At 36.0% G+C, this 11,214-nt stretch overlaps 3 non-coding genes across 3 annotated transcripts; 1 reads left to right on the top strand and 2 right to left on the bottom strand.

Moving 5' to 3' along the window:
* Positions 1 to 1,104: 1,104 nt before the first annotated feature.
* On the bottom strand, positions 1,105 to 1,176 carry TRNAM-CAU. Its single transcript has one exon. It is a non-coding gene; the product is annotated as a tRNA-Met (tRNA).
* Positions 1,177 to 3,968: 2,792 nt separating this feature from the next.
* On the top strand, positions 3,969 to 4,040 carry TRNAM-CAU. The gene has a single exon. It is a non-coding gene; the product is annotated as a tRNA-Met (tRNA).
* Positions 4,041 to 4,370: 330 nt separating this feature from the next.
* On the bottom strand, positions 4,371 to 4,452 carry TRNAS-GCU. The gene has a single exon. It is a non-coding gene; the product is annotated as a tRNA-Ser (tRNA).
* Between the last annotated feature and the right edge of the window lie 6,762 nt (positions 4,453 to 11,214).

Below are 11,214 nucleotides of genomic sequence, written 5' to 3' on the forward strand. Positions count from 1 at the left end.
TAGTGGCCCTTGCATGTGTCATTTAGGCTTATATAATATGATGATGGTGTGACTTTAAATGATATGATGATGTTATGACATTATGATGTGAATTTATATGATATGATGATGTATTATGATAATGATATGATGATGTGATGATGTGAATTGATGTATTATGATAATGATATGATGATATGATGATGTGAATTGATATATTATGATGATGTTATGATGATATGATGATGACGACAAAGATGCATTATGAAATGATGATATAAGATGTATTATGATGATATCTCATATTATGATGATATGCATGTACAAGGTGTCATGTTACATTATGATGAAGAGTTTCCTAAAACACAACTTAAATGATGTTATGAATGATGAATGTATGAAGGTTTATGCATGCATGTTACTTAAAAGTAATATTTGAAGTATGTATAGGGGTGTGTCATAGGAATAATTTAAGATGAAAATTATAGTGACCTCGTGCATATTGTATGTTTATTTACATCAAGTTGCTTCCCCTTTTTATGATAATGACTATAGACACATACATTATGATGATGATCATCATGTCGTATATGATACTTGTGGGTTTGTTGTACCTCCTAACGTTTGGCTACAGCCAACTAACCCGATTATGATGGGCCTAGGGGGTGTATGAACCGTCTGGTGGGCTCACGCTCGCACTTGTGGGCCATGTATAGGTAAGTACTATACATCCAATTTGTATAGACTAGAGGGCACCTCTTTGATGGTTTTGAATGATAAGAATCCCTAAATCATAAGTTCCATGTGTTACGCTCAAGGGTCACTTACTCAATTTTTTTAAAATACTTAAAGTCGTAACTATGAGTCGAGAAGGTTGAAAAAGATGGTTGAGAGAGTAAATATCAGTCGTAACTTTTGCATCCAATTTATTATAAATTTATTTATTAATTTTTTTTTTCTTTGGTAGGGTCGAAAGGCGGAGATTACCGAAGCCCAACGGATAAATCCAATGGGCCCAACACCCTCTGTATCGGGCCCAATTCGTTTAATGCCCAAAAAAAGTTAGTACCTGACAACATTGGGTGTAATAATAAAAAAGAAAAACAAATCCGGAAGCCTTCCTCTTATCAGAGCCAGGTTTCGATCCTGGGACCTGTGGGTTATGGGCCCACCACGCTTCCGCTGCGCCACTCTGATTTGTTGAACATTCTATGTTAAAATTAAATAAATTACATTAATTTCAAATATATTATTTGGTTCTTCCGGAATGTGTTACTATTGGAAAGGATGGTAGGCTAAATTTTTAAAACTAAAAAATAAAAAGAATAAACTTTGTTTAAGCTTACCATCCTTGCCACTGGTGACAGTTTTTTTTTTTTTAATGTGTTTTGAAAAATAAAACTAAATTATGGACCCGAGAGAGTCCATGCCTGATAGAACTCGGATAGATGGATGCCTAAGATGTCCCAACAATAAGTTAACTCATGGGGTGATTATTAGTAGAAATGTCTGACCAAACTATGATTGTCGATGACTTCTCGAGACTTGGGATGACATCACAATATGCAGACCATATTAATGGGAACCAAGATGATGAATAAGATGCGACATTCCGTATGACATACCTTGGCCTAGAATAGAGATAATGTCGAGCCAAGTGACTTGGCCTAGAGATGAAGCAAGTGTCATGACCCAAATTTCGATGCTTCGAGAAATTGGTCTGCGATAAAACACAAAAATAAACAAAGGAAAAATAAAATGAAACAAACCATTAAAAATAGAGTGAAATTTTGCATGATTTAAAATCATATAATGTTATTTCCGTAATCTAAATCAATAGGTATACAAAATAGGCATTGTTCTAATTATTTACAAATGGAGAACGGGTGCGAAAAACCAATACAAATCACAATCCAAAAGAAAGAAATACAAAATATTATTGACACCCGGGGTCGATATCTCTCTTGGTAATGCAGTTCCCCAGCACCTTTTCACCTCCACCGGTACCTAAAAAAGAAAAGGAGAAAGGGGTGAAATATTCAGCAAGCAGCTTACCTATAGGCTCTCATTGCATCCTTAATTTAATATGTTTCCACGGCTTCAAGTATCCCCTGATTATTACTTCACTCCAAAGTAATGTCTATGACGAGCTAATTTTTTAGTATAGTCTATCATCTCCTCTCATAATGGGTTTCCTCTGCACATAATAGTAGCTCCTCGATATACTACTTATGTAGTCTCTCGTCCACTCTCAATGTTGGTTGGTTGTACACACAATAGTGTATCCTCAAGGTGGGTTTTATAACACAATAGTGATTCCTTGTGCTACTATCTACTTATGTAGTCCTTCATATACGCTCAAAGCAGATTGTCGTACATACAATAACTATCCCTCATGTTACCCACTTATGTAGTCCCTCGTCCCCTCTCAGGGTAGGTTATCTTACACACAGTGGTAGTTTCTTATATCGTCTACTCACGTAGTCCCTTGTCCCCTATCAAGGCGGTTTATACTCTAGACATAGTAGTGAGTATTCGGCTCACTATTTATGGAGTCTCTCGTCCCCGAGACAGGAAAATGATCATTATGTTTATCATAATATTGCGATGGTTGTTATACCTAATGAGTGTTTGACATCAGCAACTCCAGAGAATGCTCACCCGACCATGAAAGGGGCTCGGAGGTGTGCGAATCGACTTGTGGGTCCATACTTGCACATGTAGACCATGTGTAGAACAGTAAATACACATCCAATTAACCCATACAGAATATCCGCTTAAGAAAATATAGACTATTGTATGTGCTTGCATCTAATCCGAAAAGTGGGATCACTTGCTAAACATTTCTTAATATACTCTAGTCACTTGCTACTTCTATTTCAGGTAAAGACAAGACACCCCTATACGGCTGATAACGACATCGTAATTTGAGACCATGACATATACATAGAGTAGTTGTAGTTATTTTCTTAAACTTAGGTTGAATAAGGTGTTTTTAATTTTTAACATTTATTTATTTCATTTAGTATTTTGTTGTATCATTTTAGAGATGTTTTTAAACATGTAAGTCCATGACAATGTTTCGAACATTTAGAGATGAATTTATGTTTTATGTTGAAGCTTAAATGATTACGTTAGGACAATGGTAACAGTCTATGTAAGTAGAAATTTAGGGTAGTTACAAGTGATCTCATCACTCCGTTCATCTCTCACAACTCCTTCCCTATCATACCTCAACCAATCCTTTCTTAAACACATGCAAGAAAGGACTTCAAGCACTTAGACCAAAACTTCCATAAAGAAATTGGAAGTCTTCCTTTAGTTATTTTTTCGGAGCATGTCATGAAAAACATCCCATCGTAATAAGTGAAGTGTGAGGCTATTTTCAGATTTTACGCCTTTAAGGCTATATATGTGGGTTACATTCCGAAAGTTACCATTTTAAAGTCATTTTCCAAAAATACCCTTTTAGGACTACTTTTCCAAATTTACACCTAATGTAAGTTTAATTTGAACTTTACGAATAACTTTTACAATTAGATACTTATTAAAATTGTATGGATCTAATAAACATTTTTGAAATTTTAGAAATCAATAATAAAATTAAACTCTTAATTTAATAAAAAAATTTGTAAATTTTTTTATTTAAAATATTTATAATTTAGCTTTATTTTATAAAACATATTAAAAAAAAAAAAGAAAAAAAAAACTATAAAGAAAGATGGTAAGCTGAATTTTTAAAGATAAAAAATAGAAAATAAAATGTTTATAGAAATCTTATTATCTTATAAAAGAAAGAATTTAGAAATTATAACCATATTGGATTTTTCTTTTAAAAGAAAAATTAATTTCAATTTGAAATAGGTAACTAAAAAACCAAATAAAATAAAGTTTTGAACTCTTTATTTACATATTAAAGATAAATTTAAGGAATATCTAAAGAAACAAATCATTTATTTATTGCGTAAAATACTACCTAATTCCAACAAATCAGAGTGGCGCAGCGGAAGAGTGGTGGGCCCATAACCCACAGGTCCCAGGATCGAAACCTGGCTCTGATATGAGAGGAAAGGCTTCCGATTTTATTTTTTAATCCTTCACCTTCCGAATTGGGCCCGGTTCTGAGGTTGTAGGGCCTATTGGATTTATCCATTGGGCTTCCTGAATCTCCGGCTTCTTTATTCTTTGTCCAATTTCAAAGGTTTCACTCTTTTGTTCGGTTATTAATCGAATTGGGCCCCGTTTAGGGTTATTGGGCCCATTGGATTTTCTAATTTCAGATTTAAAAAGGCCATTGGATTTTCTTATTATTATTTCCTTCTACATTCCTATGAGCATTTATTTAACATATTGGAGTTAGAAGAAAAAAAGAAAAAATAAAAATTGAATTTCGTCGCCTGAGAGATTCGAACTCTCGCGGGGAAACCCCATGTACTTAGCAGGCACACGCCTTAACCACTCGGCCAAAGCGACTTTGTTTCATAGTTTTAATATAGTTAAATGTATTTATTTATAAATTATTTTATGTTTGAAATATCTTCTTTGAGATATTTTATTTGTGGAAAATATTAGAAGTATCTGGGAAAAGATGTATTGTCCACGTCACAAGGGGATACTCGATTATGAAAAATCAATTGAAACGACGTCGTTAATAATCTTCCGTCTCCACATCAATCACTCATCCAACTTCTCCTAGAATCTAATTTCTATAAGAACTCTTCCTTAACTTTAGTAGTTGATATGTTGCATCTATAAAATAATCCCTCATGTGTGTTACACAGATCCAGTATACGAAGAAGAATCGTTGTTGAAAGAGGCTATTAAAGTAAGTCAATTTTCAAATTTCTCCTTACTATCAAGTTATACCAATTTCGTTAAAATTATGGCATTAGAATAGAAAAGTATCGATTGATTTATGTGTTATTAGAACGGTGTCAAGAATTCGATATCAAAACGGGTCAAAAGGGATCAAGAATCTATAAAAAAAAAGGGAACTCAAGCTTCAATCACTTTTTTTTTAAAGGACTTTGTGGCTTGGTTGAACCTTAGGTGAGACTTGCCTTCACCAACCAAACAAAACTCATACAAAATCTAAGTTTGTTTAGGCCACACTACCTCCGAATTAATTCTCCTTTTAAGATAAAGTCTTGGGATTTTATTGACAGTCTTAGAGGTCCAATTTGAGGACATGGTAGAAGAAAAAAAAAATCTAGAAAAAATATAAAAATAAAATAGTAAAAAAATCAGAAAAAACACGGGTCAAAGTCAAACGAAGGGCAAAATGGTCATTCTCTGGGCGCTTTATTCGTTCGATTTCGTCCCGGAGAGAAGGCTTGGCGCTTTATTAAGGCTTCATCTTGACCCGGAGTCAATCTCTTGGCGCTTTATTCGTTCGATTTCGTCAAGAAACGAGGAAGAAAGAAAGGTTGTTTTTGGGTTTTAGATTGTGGGTTTACAACAAGATTCGTAAGTTTTTTTTTATGGAATCAATCTATATAATTTTAGTACGTGGATCTTAAAGTACTTTCACACTTTTCTCGTGAAGGAATCTGGAGTCAAACTGCGCTAGAGGTAGGAGTTCTTAAATGCCTCAAAGAATCATAAGAAACTTGATTTTTGCGGACTTTGGACTTGAATAACTTTGCATATAGTTACTAAAAATTCTAAGAAAAATACGTCGGTGTAGATGGAATAGAACTCTACAAATCTGGCAAAGAAATTAAGTTTAGATTGATTCTATTGACAAATGTATAAAAGTGTAAAAAAAGTTAGATAACTCACCAGAATTCTATAATTCGCGGTTCTGCAAGCGTGTTACTCAACAAGAGGAGAAGCGCGACTGGTTTAGAAATTGACACTGGTGCTTTGCAAGTGGTACAACACGACTAGTTCTGGAGGCGATGTGTAGCCAGTCTAACCCACAAGTTAACCCGAACCTGCCTACCCACGCTTGCTCGATCTGTGAACTGTGCCCGAATAGGATAACCTGAACTGAACCACGTTCGACACGTGTTAGTAGAGTGAAAACTCGAGGGATCCGCGTGCTGTTAGATTTGAACATGTGTTGTTTGACTTGGGTCCATCAATCAACCACTGAAACATGGCGACACAGAGGCTCGACTTCCCCTCCCTACCAGGCATGACACCTGCATGTGGGAGCCACGTGTGAAACCATCCCCTTGAGCGTGGGGTGCATGTAAGGTGGTTTTTGGATTCGTTTAGCCATCGTTTGATTGTTTTCCATTTCGGTTTTGATACTTGCCCTAATTTAATTTGAATAAGGACCTATCTGTAAATTTTTAGGAAATTTGGAGCTTCCAACGAGTGGAAACACAAGCTAGAGAGGGCAAATACCTGTAAGAGTCATTAGGACGTTCTAGTATGCAAGCTTATCTCACCTTAGCTGGTTAGAATATGTATGTTTAGAACTTAAAATGAGCTTATATGAATAGGTGTGCAAGCATGTTAAAAAAATTAAGAAATTGCCCCTAACATGAGAAGAGAGAACGCAGGTTTATTAAATGATTTTAGGAAAAATTGTGATCTGCACTTAGAGTGTTAGATGGACGCTAACTCCCCGTTGAGCATGTTTGAATTGTATGCTAAATTCAGGCGAATGTATGTATGAATTATCTATGTTTACTTGATTGATAGGAATATCTCTTTAGCTTGCATGAACTTTTAGATCATGATTTTCGTACACTAGGTGATCGATATAATATCAACCTAGTAAAGCAAGCATGAATCAGACTGAATTTAGGGCGATAGAACCAGAGTGGTTATGCAACGTCTTAGGTTGATACATTTCCAGTATGTTGAGCATCATTGGATGGTGAATGGTGATCAGAGACCTAGGTGTACCTCGAGATTTGACTTAGCCATGAGGAGCTAACCCTAGCGACCTGGAAACGTAAGTTGTGACCTAATCCACCCAGACGCTTTAGAACATAATATATGTCCATTGTACCCAAGATGAACTATGATAAGTTATAAGATCAGTGGTAATGCAAATGAGACTATTTAAGGAGTCACTGTGTGTGTGAGATATAACCCGCTTCGTATTTTGTCGTATATCATTCATGTTATGCATCGTGTCATATCATGTCAATGATATCATATATATATACATATATATATATATATATATATATATATATATATATATATATATATATATGAATGAGAGTTCACTCCTTTTCCTATTTATTCACTGGAAACAAGGGAAAGCCGAAACTCAAGATTCTAGATCCTTCACTCTGGAACCTCTCCCTTTCATGAATAGTAAAGACTCAAGATTCATTCTCCTTTACAGTTCAAGAATAAATGAATGAGCTGCTTTGAAAGACTCAACCTCAACTCTGACCCGATATTTCCTGACCTTATTTCATTGAAGGAGGTAAAGCTATTTGAAGAACCTTTCTTTCCTCTCCTGTAAATCAAAGAAAAGAGAATTGAAAGATGAAAGCAAGCCAAGCAAGATTAATGAGACGGAACAGTGATAGGGAGAAGAAAATGAAACATGAATGAGACTGAACCTTTATTACCATCAGTTATTGCATTAAGGTAAGGAAGGAAAGAAGGGAGAAGAAAGAAGAATGAAACTGTAAACACTCCTTCATGATCGTTCACTGTCAGACTCAACCAACAATTCGGGAGACAAGACAAAGAGAAAGACCCCTGATCCTCGTACTCCTACTTCTTGAACTCATTCTCGTTCACTGAAAGCCGAAACCAACTAGAAAGGAGAGTGAACTATCAGACTCATTAGACTGATTGAACTTCGTAACCTTAGACTCTCTCTATTACCTGAAGCGGAACAAAGTAAGAAGGGAGACAAGACAAAGACTCCTGATCCTCCTTCCTCGGAGCCTTCGTTCACTCTTTTTCGTGTAAAGACCATTTCTTATTTGAGACTTTTTTGGAAAAGAGGGATGTTTTCGTCCATTTGCCCTGATTGAACGAGCTTACCGTTCAAGAAAGAAGGGAATGAAATTGTGAAACCGACATGTGAATGTAGACTCAACCTCAAACCTTTGGCTATCCGACCGAGTTTACAATGAAAGAAGAAATGAATGGAGAAGAAAATAAAACAATAATGAGAGTGAATTACTGAACCTTCAAGTGTTTCAAGTCAAGACTCTACTCTCGATTCATTCTCCTTTACCATGTTTGAATCAATGAATGGAGAATCAAATGAAAGTCAAGACTCAACTCAACATTTATTCGATTGTAAACACTCCTTATTCATGAGAGTTCACTACTTCACCTTCAAGTGTTGAAAGTCAAGCCGAAACTCCTTATTCATTCGACAGTAAAGACCAATAATTAGAAAATTCTATCTTTTGTCTATTTTGAGGGCTATTTTCGTCCATTTTAGAGGTAATTTGTTCAGAAGTCAAGACTCAAGAGAAAATCTTCGTCTCTCCCTATTTTTAGGGTCATTTCAGTCTTTCACTCTCCGGTAAAGCTGCTTCGCTCCTCTCCCTATCGGTCTCTTTGCTTCGCTCCTCTTTATTCTTTCACTTCAACTAAGACTGAAGATTCATTCTCCTGAACTACTTCACAAACTCGGTAAATAGGCTGAATGAATGAGAATAAGAAGAAACCTTAATTCTTTCACTTACTCTATTGTAAGTAAGAATGATTCTCGAGAGTTGACTTCTCTCCTATTTTTGAGGCCATTTCAGAGGTAATTACAAAGAGACAGAACAGGAAGTCAAGACTCAACTCCTTATGAATGAGACAGAACTACTTCGGCTCTCCCTATTTTTAGGGTCATTGAAGAAGGTAAAGCATATTCAATTCATTTACTCGCCCTGAACAGTAAAAGATCAATACTCCTATTCATTCGACAGAACCTCTATTCCCTTCCGTTCTTGTGAGTTATTCTCAGGAAGTTCTTGTGAGTTATTCAAAGACTGTAACCACTCCACTCAAGCAAGATGAATTCGAGTTTAACAGGACTATTACTTCTTTCACGAGGTAAATAGGTTGTATGATCATCCGGTCAAGCTTCTTCCCCTCTATTCCCTTCCCTTATTTTGGGGGTAAAGCCGCTAATTCATTTCCTCTCTCTCTCCGCCTGATTGAACTGTAAACGTAAACAAAGACTCCTTATTCATGATCGTTCACTCCCAGATTTCACAAGGTATAAGTAACTAGGTGTTTTATTCTTTCTCTTCTCTTTGCTTTTCTTTCCTCTCGCTTCGAGAACTCGGTAAATTGGCTTTGATTCAATCCATTGCTCGGACTATTACTTCTTTCACAAGGTAAATAGGTTGTATGATCTGAAGGTCAAGTTCATTCACCTGTCCCTTCTTTCATTGAACTCGGTAAATAGGCTGAGGATTGAATTGACTCTCCCCTCACCTTTAATTCTCTTGAGAAGGAAAGACAAAACCGAAAACTCGTGCTCCGAAAGAATAGTATGCTATTAATTTTCTTTCAGTTCTTTTCTTTCTAAGAGGTGGAATATAATAGAATAGAATAACCCGGTTGAAGCGTAATGATCATACGTCTGTAATGCATTGTATGTCCCATAATAGGTCCCATTCATTCTTCCTTCTAGCCTTTCCCAGGAGTTGATGACTATTCATAGCTATTACCTTGACACCAAAGACAAGTTCGACATTAGAAGTATATTTCTTTTTCTCCAATAACCGAGTACTTTTGTCTGTAATGTGCATTGTATGTCCCATAATAGGTCCCATTCATTCTTCCTTCTAGCTTTTCCTGGGAGTCGATGACTATTCATAGCTATTACCTTGACGCCAAAGACGAGTTCGACATTAGAAGTATTTCTTTTTCTCCAATAACCGAGTACTTTTGTCTGTAAATACAGCATATTTTGTTTGTAATGCATTGTATGTCTCATAATAGGGTCCCATTCATTCTTCCTTCTAGCCTTTCCGTTTCCCTATGAGTTCGAGTCCCAATACTATAATAGGGTGCATATTTTGTCTATAATGCATCCTATAATGGAGTCCCATAACCAATGCCCTATAATAGGGTGCATAATAGGGTCCCGCATATTGAATATATAGCATTGTATGTCCTATAACAAAGTCCTATTGTATGTCCTATAATAGAGTCCTATTGTATGTCCTATAATAGAGTCCCATGTATATCCATATTGAATATATAGCATTGTATGTCGTATAATATAGTCCCAATAACTGAGTACTTTTGTCTGTAATGTATTGTATGTCCCATAATAGATAGGGTCCCAATAACCGAGTACTTTTGTAATAGGGTCCCATTCATTCTTCCTTCTAGCCTTTCCGCTTCTGTATGAGTTCGAGTCTCAATAAGAATGCAAGTTCAAGTTCATAATGAATATACACCACACCAATATGTCTAGATGATGAGATAGACTTATTGTAGGGTCCCATTGGTGTGCATCCGTACGAATTGAACCTACGAATTCGTCAATTATGAGTTGGGCGGTTTAACCATTCAGCCATGGATGCTTAGCGGAGGATCCTTGTACATGGTGAATAACCAAATTCCAATTTGCAATTCAATCTTTAGGAGAAATCAATGCAATTTAGGAGGCCTCAATGAAAGGACATCAATTCCAATCTTGGATTTTCTAATTGAGAGAGATCAATCATTCTTACTATTTTTTAGATTCATGGCCTGGTATCTTTCATTCACATTTGTTTTCATCCATCCCGTTTTATAAAACTCTTAGACTCCCGAATTTAGAGTATACTACTTTCACGCAATTCACAGGGTTCAACAAGCAATCAATATTTCACGATCAAGGGTGTAGTACTATTTGTAGTAGTGGTCCTTCCTTATATCTATCACGTATTAACAATCGAAAGGAAACTCTATTTGATAGGGTTTCTTCCTCTACCTATTCATTGGACCCAGAAATGAGACATTGGAAGAAGATTTTGGCTCTTCCTATACTATATCAATAGGTGGATTGTTTTGCTCATCTTCAAAAAGGAAAAAGGATCTCTGAGAGCTCTTTCCTGGATCCGAAAGAGAGTACTTGGGTTCTCCCAATAACTCAAAAGTGTATCATGCCTGAATCTAACTGGGGTTCGCGGTGGTGGAAGAACTGGATTGGAAAAAAGAGGGATTCCTGCTCATTGTAATATATCTAATGAAACCGTCGCTGGAATTGATGAGATCTCATTCAAAGAGAAAGAGGCAAGGACCATGATTGGTAATTGTTTGATCGTCTTTCTCCGAGGAAGAGGCAAAAGAGCATCAACTTGAATT

Source organism: Cucurbita moschata, unplaced genomic scaffold (genome assembly GCF_002738365.1).
Source record: "Cucurbita moschata cultivar Rifu unplaced genomic scaffold, Cmos_1.0 Cmo_Scf00096, whole genome shotgun sequence".
NCBI lineage: Eukaryota > Viridiplantae > Streptophyta > Magnoliopsida > Cucurbitales > Cucurbitaceae > Cucurbita > Cucurbita moschata.